This window comes from Physella acuta, unplaced genomic scaffold (genome assembly GCF_028476545.2).
Source record: "Physella acuta isolate Inbredline_101_S28 unplaced genomic scaffold, ASM2847654v3 ptg000284l, whole genome shotgun sequence".
NCBI lineage: Eukaryota > Metazoa > Mollusca > Gastropoda > Physidae > Physella > Physella acuta.
Window position 1 is genome coordinate 918,227 of NW_026731803.1, and position 12,696 is coordinate 930,922.

Consider the following 12,696-nt stretch of genomic DNA (forward strand, 5'->3'; position numbering starts at 1 on the left):
CTGCGTTATGTCTCTGGTAACTTCCCCTAGTTACATATATATAATATTAAATGACCAGTTTATAATTAAATCTAATTAACATAATATATTGGTTAACAGTTGTACTAAAGCATACAAAGAATAAGTCATTTAATTTATTTTATTTTTATTTTTGTTGGTATACCTAGAAGTGTATAATTAGGCCTACAAAAGTTTGTATAATTTTTTCATCTCACTGCTAATGAATTCAAAAGTGTGTAATTATCAAGGTGTAAGTACCTGATTTTTCAAAAACTAGTCCTCGATATTGCTTCGTTGAGGAGGAGATACGACTTAAAGCTGCGGACACACATCCATCCATCAATCCATCCATTCCCAGAAAAGACGAGTTAATAAACGCAATTCTCCAGAATGGAAATTGCGCTAAAGATTGATGGTGTATTTAAAATGTGTTCTTAATTCCCAGTCCATGTATTTGAAACCTTGGCAACGTAACTGTGGTTTTCGTCAAGCTTTCACCGTTGTTTGTGGTTACGCATGGGTGGGCATGGCGAGGGAGTTGCCCTTTAACTCATCTTTCATGGCTCCCTGATTACAATTAACAATTGACCAGTGAAGTTTGTCGAAGCAGCAATTGTTTTAATAACTATATATCACACCGTCTTGTGAAATTTCTAGAAGCAGCAATTGTTTTCCTAAATATCTCACACCGGCTCGTCAGAACAAAGATTACTCACGTGGACAAAAGCATGACGTATCAGATAATTGAACACAGTTTTATCTTGTCTAGACAGTTGTTTAGCTTTGTTGTGGGGAGGGGGGGGGGGGGGTTGGACTTGATGGGATCACACATTGAGGGAGGAGATGTGATGAAAGAAAACGTCCGAACATTTTGGGAGGTGGCTTAATGAAAGAAAACGTCTACAACTTTGGAAGGTGGCTTAATGAAAGAAAACGTCTACAAATTTGGAAGGTGGCTTAATGAATGGAAACATCTAAAATTTTGGGAGCTGGCTAAATGAAAGAAAACGTCTACAACTTTGGAAGGTGGCTTAATAAAAAAAAAAGTCTAAAATTTTGGGAGGTGGCTGTATGAAAGGAAACGTGTGGTCGTTTACCATTCACGTATATATGTATCGATGTATCAATATGCCTACTCTGCTATGTACCTATCAGGAAATATCTGCCTAATACAAAGACTTTCTCTACAGTACCAAGACACTTTCAATTTGCCGTGGTCGTTTTATATACAGCACCAAAACAGAAGAGTAACGTATCAACTAGCCTTATTACACAGCAACACCTAAATAGATGAGTACACCACACCTAGAAGAATACAATGTATTAACTAGCTAGAACAATACAGCAACATTCCTAACTCAAACAATACACTACAAAACCCAACTAAAAAAAAATCATAAAAAACGTTTTAATAACAAGCTTTTATGTACTAATGCACTAAAAAGTAGAAAATAAATTATAGACTACTATTTAAACAACTATAAAGAATAGCGTGGGTCTCTTCCTAAATATTAGACGCTACTATTTAAATTATATAAAGAAAAGCTTGGGTCACTTTAGTACCGATTGGATACCTTTACTAATATTTGAGAAGAGACCCACGCTTTTCTTTATAGTAATTTAAATAGTAGTGTATAATTTATTTTCTACTTTTTAGTGCATTAGTACATAAAAACTTGTTATTAAAACGTTTTTTTTTATGAATTTTTTTTCAGTACTTTACATGTTTTATTTACAATAGAGTTACATGACTAAAAACCATTGCGCGCCTACTGAACGTGATGTCGCAGCCATTGAACCTGATGGCGCAGCTATAGAACGTGATGACGCGTGTGGTGTGGTTGGATAGACATGCCTACTAAATCGGTCCAAATTTTTATTTAATTCATAAAAAATTAATTAGGCATCCAAATAAGTCAAATTTAATTTCAGATTGCATTGTCTTCATGTCTTGACCCACGTGCCAAGTGTGAATCGTATCGGTCAAGTAGAAGTTTCCGAATTTTTACTCCGGCGTTTCGGTCTAGACAGACAGACTGTCGAGGAAGTGAGTTAAATAAAAGCTTTTAATAAAAGCTTGTAAAAATTTATTAAACAACATTTAACAAGAACTACTCTCGCAAATGTTACTATGATTAGATTTTAAAAAGCCACAAATTGGTCAGTTGTACTTTTTAGTTGTTTTTTTTTAAGAACATTTTTAAAAATTTTCCCCAAATAATGACTGCACTTTTCAGGTTACGACAAGGTAATCCTCATACACAAGGGGAAACAAACTAATCTATAAATATGCATTTAAAAAATATCAGATAATTTATGGATACGTAATATGATATGGGCGATAATAATTTTTTAAATATGTTTTATGACAATCTAGCAATTTATTATGGCCCTTATTAAGCGTTTATTTAATTGGCATCGTTTATACAAGGGGATTAGGAGTTTGGCTTGATAGGGAGGTGTGGGCTAGTGATGGGGAGTGGACTAGTGATGGGGAGTGGAATAGTAATGGGGGTTGGACTAGTGATTGGGAGTGGATTAGTGTTGGGGAGTGGACTAGTGATGGGGAGTGGACTAGTGATGGGGGAGGTGTGGACTAGTGCTAGGGGAGGTGTCGATTAGTGTTAGGGAAGGTGTGGACTGGTGCTATGGGAGATGAGGACGGATTCATAGAACTTTGCCTTGCTCTAGAAAGCAATTTTGTGATACAGTTAATGGTTTTGCATATTTAATCAATCAATGTAATAATAGCTTAACATTAGTCGGAAATATATTAATAAATAAGTTTGAACAAACCACAGGATGTGTTTAATATGTGCGTTATTTCCCATGTCTAGAATTACGTGCACATTATGCCCCTTGTTTTTTTAATGAAGGGACGTAAGTTTGGATTAATTCTCTTTACTTTCGTGCTAAACAACGTTATTTTCAAGCTTAACAACATTTAAAAAAAAAACATTGCTTCTGAAAATTTAGAAAAATTGTTAATCATTTTGTGGAAATTTCGAGAAAGTTCAATCTAAAAAAGAATAAGATCATCCATAACCGCCTGTGTTCTGGTGTTAACCCCCCCCCCCCCCCCCCCCCCCCGGGCTGAGGTCGTTGTATAAACAAAATTGTGTGTGTTTAACGTGGCCAGTTTTTATTGGTCAGACACGTCCTCCCCTCGTCTGGCTAGATTTAAAGATGTAAACTCGCCCTAAATTCCTGGCACCACCCCACAAAATTAGGTTCCAGATGGACAAGTTTCAAGTGCACAAAAGGTCGCTGTTCTAATGTTGGCTGTAGATCTGGAGCAGGGAGAAAATAAAAACTTCGCCTGCGATGAGATTTTAAGGAAAACAAAACAAATTAAAAAAACGGAAAAAAATAGAAACAACAGAAAATTATTTTAAAAAAATGTTGTATATATAAAATGGGTGGCTGCTATTGAAAACAAAACGCAAAAATAAATAAAACAAAGTTTAAAAAATAGTTTTATAAAGTGAGCGGCTGCCATAGGAAGCGAAAAAAAAGAAAAGAAACAAAAACAATTAAGTTTAAAAAATATTTATAAAGTGGGTGGCTGCTATAGAAAAAAAGAAAAAAAACATTAGGTTTTTTTAAAAAAAAGGCTTATAAGGTGGGTGGCTGCTATATATAAAAAGAAAAAAAAACATTAAATTAAAAAAAAAAGGTTTATAAAGTGGCTGGATGCTGTAGGGCGCTCAAGCGGAAAACGTGAGTGTCGGGCAACAGACTGCTGTAAGCCCACGTAACCACCGCCATCTGTCTGGGAGAGGTAAGACGCCTTGCTGGAACGGCTTTCACAGAATAACCTTGTTGCAGTTTCATCCAATTTGGTCTTTCCCAAATATTTGTACAATTGTGTGGAATCTTAGCTCAGCGATCTGCTCAATGGCTCCTAAAGGACGTTACATTTTTACTTTCTCGTATATACGAAGTATAGAGAAAGTATTGTAATCGTGCAAAAAAAAACAACAATCGAGATTTTTACAAATCTCGACGTTTTACATCTCACTGATACGGAAAAACATAATTTTGCAATTATTTATGTCATATTATCTAATGTTTTCCTCATAACATAATTTATAAATACCAATATGCATTATCTATCTCATACTTTCAATGAAACACATACTGCTAGCACTTACTACCTAAATCAAGTGACAGTGCTATAGAACGCCCAAGAACAGAAATCTGTCAAAGTTTAAACACACGGTTTGGCTGGCTTTACCAGCTATAAACATTTAAAAATTATGTTTTCATGACGTCCGTTTTGTCTTCATTTTCCCGTTTTGAAATCCGCCGATAACGATAATAATAACAATAATACTATCTGTTTACGCCCTGCAGATATCAGATGTTACCCAATCAAGAGAATTACCTCCCTTGAGCAGAGTGACGGGGAAGCAGAAGCGAGACATGCGCAGACGAAGCCCTGAGCGCGCTAGATGTGTAAGTATTCAGGTGACGCGCAATGATCAAGTTTTTTATATTTAATGTGGAATCGAGTTTTGATTTTTTGATGAATTTATTGGGCCGGTTCACTCGGCTAATTAGAATGTAGGATAAATAATTACCGGGGTAATTATTGATTAATTTAGATAGCTGGATGTATTTACCCTATAGATGAGGAATTTTTTATGTGAATATTTGCATTTCAGCTTGCTTAAAGTATACAAGGGCATGTTTGTATTGCATCAAATCGGTTTAATTAGAATGCAGCGTAGCTGTGATGAAATACGAGTTTTGGGTAGTGTGATATAGGTCTAGTTTTCTATAACACTGTGACTGAAGAAATATAAAACTAGACTGATGTGATATACGTCTAGTTTTCTATCACACTGTGACTGAAGAAATATGAAACTAGACTGATATGATATAGGTCTAGTTTTATATCACACTGTGACTTAAGAAATATGAAACTAGACTGATATTATATAGGTCTAGTTTTCTATCAGGTAAAATTATAATCTTGAGTGATGTGAGATAGGTCTAGTTTGCAATGCTAAACACTAGGTAAATCCTGTTAGAAAAGCGTGTTGAGAGTTAAGTAACTGTCAAGGGTGGGGGCTTGAGGATGGGGGCTAGAGGGTGGGGGCTAGAGGGTGGGGGCTTGAGGGTGGGGGCTAGAGGGTGGGGGCTAGAGGGTGGGGGCTTTAGGGTGGGGGCTAGAGGGTGGGGGCTAGAGGGTGGGGGCTAGAGGGTGGGGGCTAGAGGGTGGGGGCTAGAGGGTGGGGGCTTGAGGGTGGGGGCTAGAGGGTGGGGGCTAGAGGGTGGGGGCTAGAGGGTGGGGGCTAGAGGGTGGGGGCTTTAGGGTGGGGGCTAGAGGGTGGGGGCTTGAGGGTGGGGGCTAGAGGGTGGGGGCTAGAGGGTGGGGGCTAGAGGGTGGGGGCTAGAGGGTGGGGGCTAGAGGGTGGGGGCTAGAGGGTGGGGGCTAGAGGGTGGGGGCTAGAGGGTGGGGGCTAGAGGGTGGGGGCTTGAGGGTGGGGGCTAGAGGGTGGGGGCTAGAGGGTGGGGGCTTGAGGGTGGGGGGCTTGATGAGTCTGGGGGTGAGGGCGTGGATGTAAAAGTCGCATTGCTAAGCAGAAGATGTAGTGATGGTACATTTCAGGCGTGGCGTATATTGGGGGTGGGGCATAACTTTGGTGTTATACACTGAGGGCATGAACGAATGTTGATGTGAGTTACAGAGGGTGGGGATTGAGTGTGAGGGGATGTATGTTATGCAGAGGTGCGATTTAATTAACCCACATACAGAAGTACCTTATCATGACTATTTATAGATGTGAACCTAACCTCACCCAATCAGCTATCAGACCCACTCTCACGTGACTTGACGCCAACCGGCACCTCCCTACAGAGCAAGACTGGCCAGATACGAGGCGCGACCTATCTGGCAACAGTCACTAATTAGTCGGCCATTAGTACCGCGGACTAATATTTTAGATGGTCGGACCATGCTGCTGGCAACCGACCAGCACTAAAGACTTCCGGTTTTCCAATCACAATTTGTCACTTCCGGTTTTATATCTAGCACGTGAGCAAGCAACAATCACACACAGTTCAAATATTGGGAACATTAGCGAGTGACGTCACGACCCGTATCACGTGACTTAGAACATTAGTGATAAGCTTTCCTTATTGACTTACGTGACGTCACGATCAGTGTCACGTGACTTAGAACATTAGTGAGAAGCTTTCCTTGTTGACTTAAGTGACGTGTCGACCAGTGCTGTATGACTTGGAACATTAGTGAGAAGCTTTGTTTGTTGAATGGAGTGACGTCACGACCCATGTCATGTGACTTAGGCACGTGACTAAGTCTTGATGTTAATTGATCATCTGTATGGGAATGGGGAGGGGGGGATGGCTTTTTGCTAGTGTGAACTATGGGGCACAAATGTAGAGTAAGACATGATGTAGCATACTGAACACATTTTGTACTTTAAAAATCACGTCGTTGTTTTAAGAATACATCTGGCCGTTGGCTATCGTTTTATTCGCTCAGCGGAATTATCTAGCTCGCAGGTAAAAACCTGTCCAGCAGGAACATCCTGCCAATCAGATAACAACCTGTCAATCACGTAACATCCTGTCCATCAGGTAACAACCTGTCCATCAGGTAATAACCTGTCAATCAGGTTACAACCTGTCCAGCAGGTAAACTGTCCCACAGGTACAACCCCACATGATATAACAGCACCCAGCTGGTCTGACCAAATGCCCTTTACTTACCTCCCCAGCTGAACCATGAACGTCGCCAGACAGATAAGAAGCCTGAACATGCGGAGACTTTGGTAAATATTTGCATGTAGACAGCATGTTGGTGGATACTAACAGCAATCTGGAAATTGCTATCTTTTACTCTGATTACAAAAAAAAAATTAAAGTATCACACTTTACTATAGCCTGACAAGTTATCTGTCCTTGAATTATTTTCAATTGTACCGAGTTCACTCGCCCTCCCCAACCCCTCCACCAATTTACCTGTCCTTGAATTAATTACAATTGTATCGAGTTCACTCGCCCTCCCCCACCCCTCCACCAATTGAGCTGTCTGCTACTGCAACTCGTTCCTGCCTGTATAGGTGCAGTAGTTTATGGTGTGCTTTTGTTTAGTAGTAACTTTCTGCTAACCCATTGTTTAGTTCTGCTGTTGTGTTTATGTAGGTGTTTAATGCTGCTGTATAAGTGTGCATGAAGGTCTAGTCACTTGGTTGTTGTCTAGTCATATCCGAATGTGTTTGTTGTTGCTTTAACTGCATGCACCTAATGCTAACTTTTGTTTCTATCCTAGTTGTTTCTTGTAGGCTACGTCAGAATCTTTAATAATTTTTAAGGCGCCCGCTTTAAATTATTTTCTTCGCCAGCTTGTTTGCTTAAATGTGTGGTAAAATGCCACGTATATATATATATATATATATATATATATATATATATATATATATATATATATATATATATATATATATATATATATATATATATATATATATATATATATATATATATATATATATATATATATATATATATACACTATTGTTTTCTTCAGATACTGAATATAATCTTAATTTCAAATTTAAAAAAATTTAATTATTGTTTTTGTTTATTTGAATACAATTAAAGGAAAATACATTGTTTCTAGTTCCCAATTAAATTTGCGATATGGAAACAGTTCGTATTCGCACTCTTAGTGTATGCACCACCACCACTATACAAGTCACAATCACTTTATTTTCATCATTTTTAATAAGGTGCAACAGAAACTATTGGCACGTCCTTTCGCTTGTACAGATTATCCTCTGATTCGTCGCTTCTACACCTGCATTAGTGGCTGATGTTAAATGTAGTTTAATGTACCATCAAAAAGAACATACATCACAAAATAGATGGACAAAAGTTTACTTAAATGTTTAGCTTCAACATTCCTGTAGCTTATAGCAGTTTGTGCTACACTGTTTGACGCATGCGCACTAACATCTTTGGTTTGAACGGTGACGACTTCCTTGGGATTTTATCAGTGACTACCTTTTTTATATAACAAACTTAAGTTGTGATAGAGTTTCTGTGTTGCCTTGCTCCTGGTGTGATGTGGGGTGATCAGATTAGTGATATGTGTCTAGTTTTCTTGTTTGGCTGTTGTTTTTATAGTTGGTGCTAATCAGGCATGATTGGATCTGTGTTTAATGTTGTGAGACTTTGACCTTTGGTGAGTAAGGTCAATGTAACCCGTGACCTTCACCTTGTGTATGAACTAATCATGTGAACCATTTAAAAGACAGAAGCCATGATAGTCTAGTAGGAAGAATGTTTGAATTAAAATGGACAGCTTGGCATTTTCACAAACTGCATGGGCTTCAAAACACATAGGGTAAGTCTCATTTGTTTACACAATAGTTAGAAATTACGTCTTGTTTAAAGTGATACCATGTTTAAAAGTGACGCCATGTTTAAAAGTGGTACCATGTCTAGAAGTGATGTCATTTTTAGAAGTTACATCATGTATACCAAATGACGTCATGTTTTGAACTGAAATTATGTCTTGAAGTGACGTCATGTTTATACAATGACGTCATGTGCATAAGTGACGTCATGTTTAGAAATGACGTCATGATTAAAAGTGACAGCCTATATTGATGTACCTTACCACGACACTCCCAGAATGTAAGAAAGGGCTATCACTGTCTCCATTGGACCCAACCCCCTGATGTAAAAAAGGGCTATCATTGTCCGTCTCCATTGAACCCAACCCTCTGATGTCAGAAAGGGCGCCCGTCTCCATTAAACCCAACCCTCTGATGTCAGAAAGGGCTATCACTGTCCGTCTCCATTGAACCCAACCCTCTGATGTAAGAAAGGGCGCCCGTCTCCATTGAACCCAACCCTCTGATGTCAGAAAGGGCGCCCGTCTCCATTAAACCCAACCCTCTGATGTCAGAAAGGGCTATCACTGTCCGTCTCCATTGAACCCAACCCTCTGATGTCAGAAAGGGCGCCCGTCTCCATTAAACCCAACCCTCTGATGTCAGAAAGGGCTATCACTGTCCGTCTTCATTGGACCCAACTCCCTGATGACAACTACCACGCACACATCCAACAAACAAACTAGTCTCAAGGGTAGAACGTTTTTTGATGATGTTATTGTAGCGGTTCGTTCGGCTTATCACATGCACGATATAGTTTTAGTTTATGTAATCAATTTTAAGGTATCTACACATTACACAATACAAAGTATTTTATATTTCTTGATAACTTTGTGGAAGTAGAAAGCAAAAAATCGAATACCGGCGCCTGAAAGTTGTAGGGGTGAAGGTCGACCCATAACTTCAGAGAACCCAACTCAAACCTTAATTGTATATCCCTCATCTACGTCTGGTTAGAACCTGTGATATGGTTACGATAATGCAACCAACACAAATGCCTCTTTGTTTAATGTGCTGTTGCAAATGTCTGTGGACATAAAAGTCAGGTTCCTATCATGTGACCTTAAAGGTCAGGTCTCTATCACGTGACCTGGTCAATTTGTTACCTTGCCAGACTTGTGTTTGACCAGACTGTCTCCAGCCAACTGACCCTGTCCATGTTTGATCCATCTGACCCCCCCCCCCCCCATGTTTGATCTGGGCTAGATGCACTTGTCGTATCCCCCCCCCCCCCACACACACACACCAAACCATCTCATAGACTTGATTCCCCATCGTGACTCCTGCATTGGATGGTTCCCTCGGTTCTATCATCATGTTTCATAGCTTAAGCCCCAATCTCACCCCCCCCCCCCCCTGACTCAGCTAAACCACCTGCAAGACCCCATTCATCCTTAACCCTGACCCCAATCCTACCACAAGACCCATACACTGACCCCCAGCCTAACCGCCAGCCTCACTCAACCCTACCCCGAACCCGCACCCTATCCTGCCACCCTGAGCGACCTCCCCCGGACATCCCCCCCCCAGCCTTTAAAATAGCTCTAGATGTAGAACAGGTGGCCCCAGTTTAGCTCACAACTGTCTATTAATGGCAACAAACCAGACACGCCTGTGACATATCTTGTATCGCACAACAACAACAACAACAACACGTTCATACACACAAACATATACACTCATCACACGCACCATAATATTTGAAAGGGCAACGACTTAAGTAACATTTGTGGAGGCCCTAATATTGTACCATCACATCTATTGAAAGAACATGAGTATACACGTTGCCTTGTCCGATTTATTTCCTACGTTCAAGGATAAATCTAGTATTTACTCAAGAAAAGTTTCGAATGTTTTACGTTTTTAACTTTTAACCGCCAATAGGGTCAGGTTTTTAAAGCTTGTCTATGTTCGGTTGGTTTTATAAAAAAAACTTTTTTTTAATCTCTAGTTGAGCACAGATACAAGCGGGATACCAGAGATATCTGGGTAAGGCTGGGTGACCACTGGTCATTGTTGATGTTTGTGTAAAGCTTACTCAGTTGAATAATTTACACCAGGGGAGGTGTGGACTAGTGCTAGGGGAGGTGTTTACTAGTGCTAGGGGAGGTGTTGACTAGTGCTAAGGGAGGTGTTGACTAGTGCTAGGGGAGGTGTGGACTAGTGCTAGGGGAGGTGCGAACTAGTGCTAACAGAGGTGTTGACTTGTACTAAGGGAGGTGTGCGCTATGCTAGGGGAGGTGGGGACGTGTTAGGTGAGGTGTCAACTAGTGCTAGATGAGGTGTGAACTAGTGCTAGGGGAGGTGTGGACTAACGCTAAGGGAGGTTAGGACGGGTACTAGTAATTGAAATAAATTACTATTCAAATGTCGATTTGTCTAATTGAATAAAATTTATCGACAATACCATTGGCAGTCTTCGTATGTTTGATCTAAAAACATTATGGATGTACAAATACTCGCTCGCATTCGGTTGACATTTAGATCTATTTGTTATCTGTACAGAGGTACCAAATTTTGTTGGGGTTGACACGGTTATGACATGTTTCAAATGTGTTAGAGATGTGTTACAATGGATTCGTGAAGTAGAGGACTGTGTGAGGAAAGCTCAGAAATTTGTCACCTCCCTCCTCCCCTTCCCTGCCCACCCCCTCACACCAACCTGCTTTTTGATCGTTCAATATTTTGCCAATACAAATTGTCTATTTTTTAAACGTCATATTTGAAGCGGACCTAATTTAATAAAGATCGTTTCTAAATTGGTTGAAAATTGTATAAAGGGAGGTAAAAAAAAAGTCTTAGAAAAACATGGCTGCCTGTGCCAAAACGAATTGCGTCATCGCTGTCGGCTAATGAAGTGATTCGTTTTTATACGAATCTAAAAATGTGGTAAAAATAAGCGGTGGTATATTACATCATACTTGTACAGCCTTGAAGTGCTCTTTAGAATAATCAAGGGAGGTAACAAGTAATTAACTACATCGTCTCACGAAAACCGGTGTTATCTACCTTGAATAACTTCACATCGTAGAAACTAGAAAAAAATCAAAAAACCTCAGCTCATTTTACAAACTGCTAAACGTATTTAACAATGTGCTTCTATAGCAATGTTTTCAAAACTGCGTTTATTATTACTTAAACTAAAGATCATTCAAAGTTATCTAATTTGTAATTATAATTTTTTTTAAAATTTAAGTTGTCAATGTCTCTGGCAGGTCTGGTATTGTCTGACGTCATAGATCTACGTCCTCACGTGACGTCATATCGTGTGACAACACATTTTGTGACGACATATCTTCTACGTCTGCTGTTTCTAATCAGCGCTCACTGTAGCTTATGGCACTTCGAGAGGGTAAGTACCGGCCGTGTTACAAGGGGAAGTAATACACGCTCATCTCATTTCTTAGGTTTGATTAAAACTTGTTTGCTTCCCTTGCAATGGTCAACACTAGAACATTTCTTAGGTGTGTTTTTGTCAAAAATTTTTACAAAACAAAGTTCGTTTTTGTTTATACTTAAAAAGTTGAATATTATAATTTTTTTGTTGTTACTTTGTATTACCTGATACACATGTTCAAATTGCTGATTATTTTGATCCGTTGAGAATTAATGCTTGCAACTGGTGTTCTTGATGAATTAGAAATGTATGTGGTTGACGTTTCTAGAACCCTATTAATAATAGTAGATAATTAATTGTACAACCTTGTTTATAGCAGTAGATAATTTAATGACCACATCAAATACAATTTTTAAAAAAAAAACTTTTCTTGAAAAAAGGTGTTCGACTTGAGACAGATCGAACTAAAATTTGAAGGTCTCCATCCCACCCCTCAATGTGAGGCCTTTTACTCGAGTAACAGCCGTGAAGATGTGGGGGGGGGGCCTCACGCCAGCACTCGTGTGTAAGCTTGAGATCCCCCCCCCCCCCCACACACACACACTCCACACAAGACGGTTCTCAGCCGTCACACACATAAAAGATTGCGGAAATTCCCGATAAATCTACTTACTGAAGAGCTTTTCTCTATCTGTCCCTCGGAACAAATTTAGACTTTCTCGTTTTGTCCCTCAAAACAAATTTAGACTTTCTCGTTCTTTCCCTCAAAACAAATTTAGACTTTCTCGTTCTTTCCCTCAAAACAAATTTAGAATTTCTCGATCTGTCCCTCTGTTAGAAGAAATTTAGATCAATTTAAAAACGTGCCGAGTTGTGTGCGAGTTTGTTTTGTGTAATCGTTGTTATTTTATTGCTTTGTCATTTTTA

At 39.4% G+C, this 12,696-nt stretch overlaps 1 protein-coding gene across 1 annotated transcript in view; it reads left to right on the top strand.

Annotated features, from left to right (window-relative positions):
• The first annotated feature begins 11,674 nt into the window (after positions 1–11,674).
• The window catches only part of LOC131939607 (suppressor of lurcher protein 1), a 156,743-nt gene continuing 155,721 nt past the window's right edge, over positions 11,675–12,696 (top strand). Inside the window, exon 1 of the mRNA XM_059298014.1 lies at positions 11,675–11,784. The gene's annotated coding sequence lies outside the window, so the exon portion shown is untranslated. The remainder of the gene's footprint in view (positions 11,785–12,696) is intronic.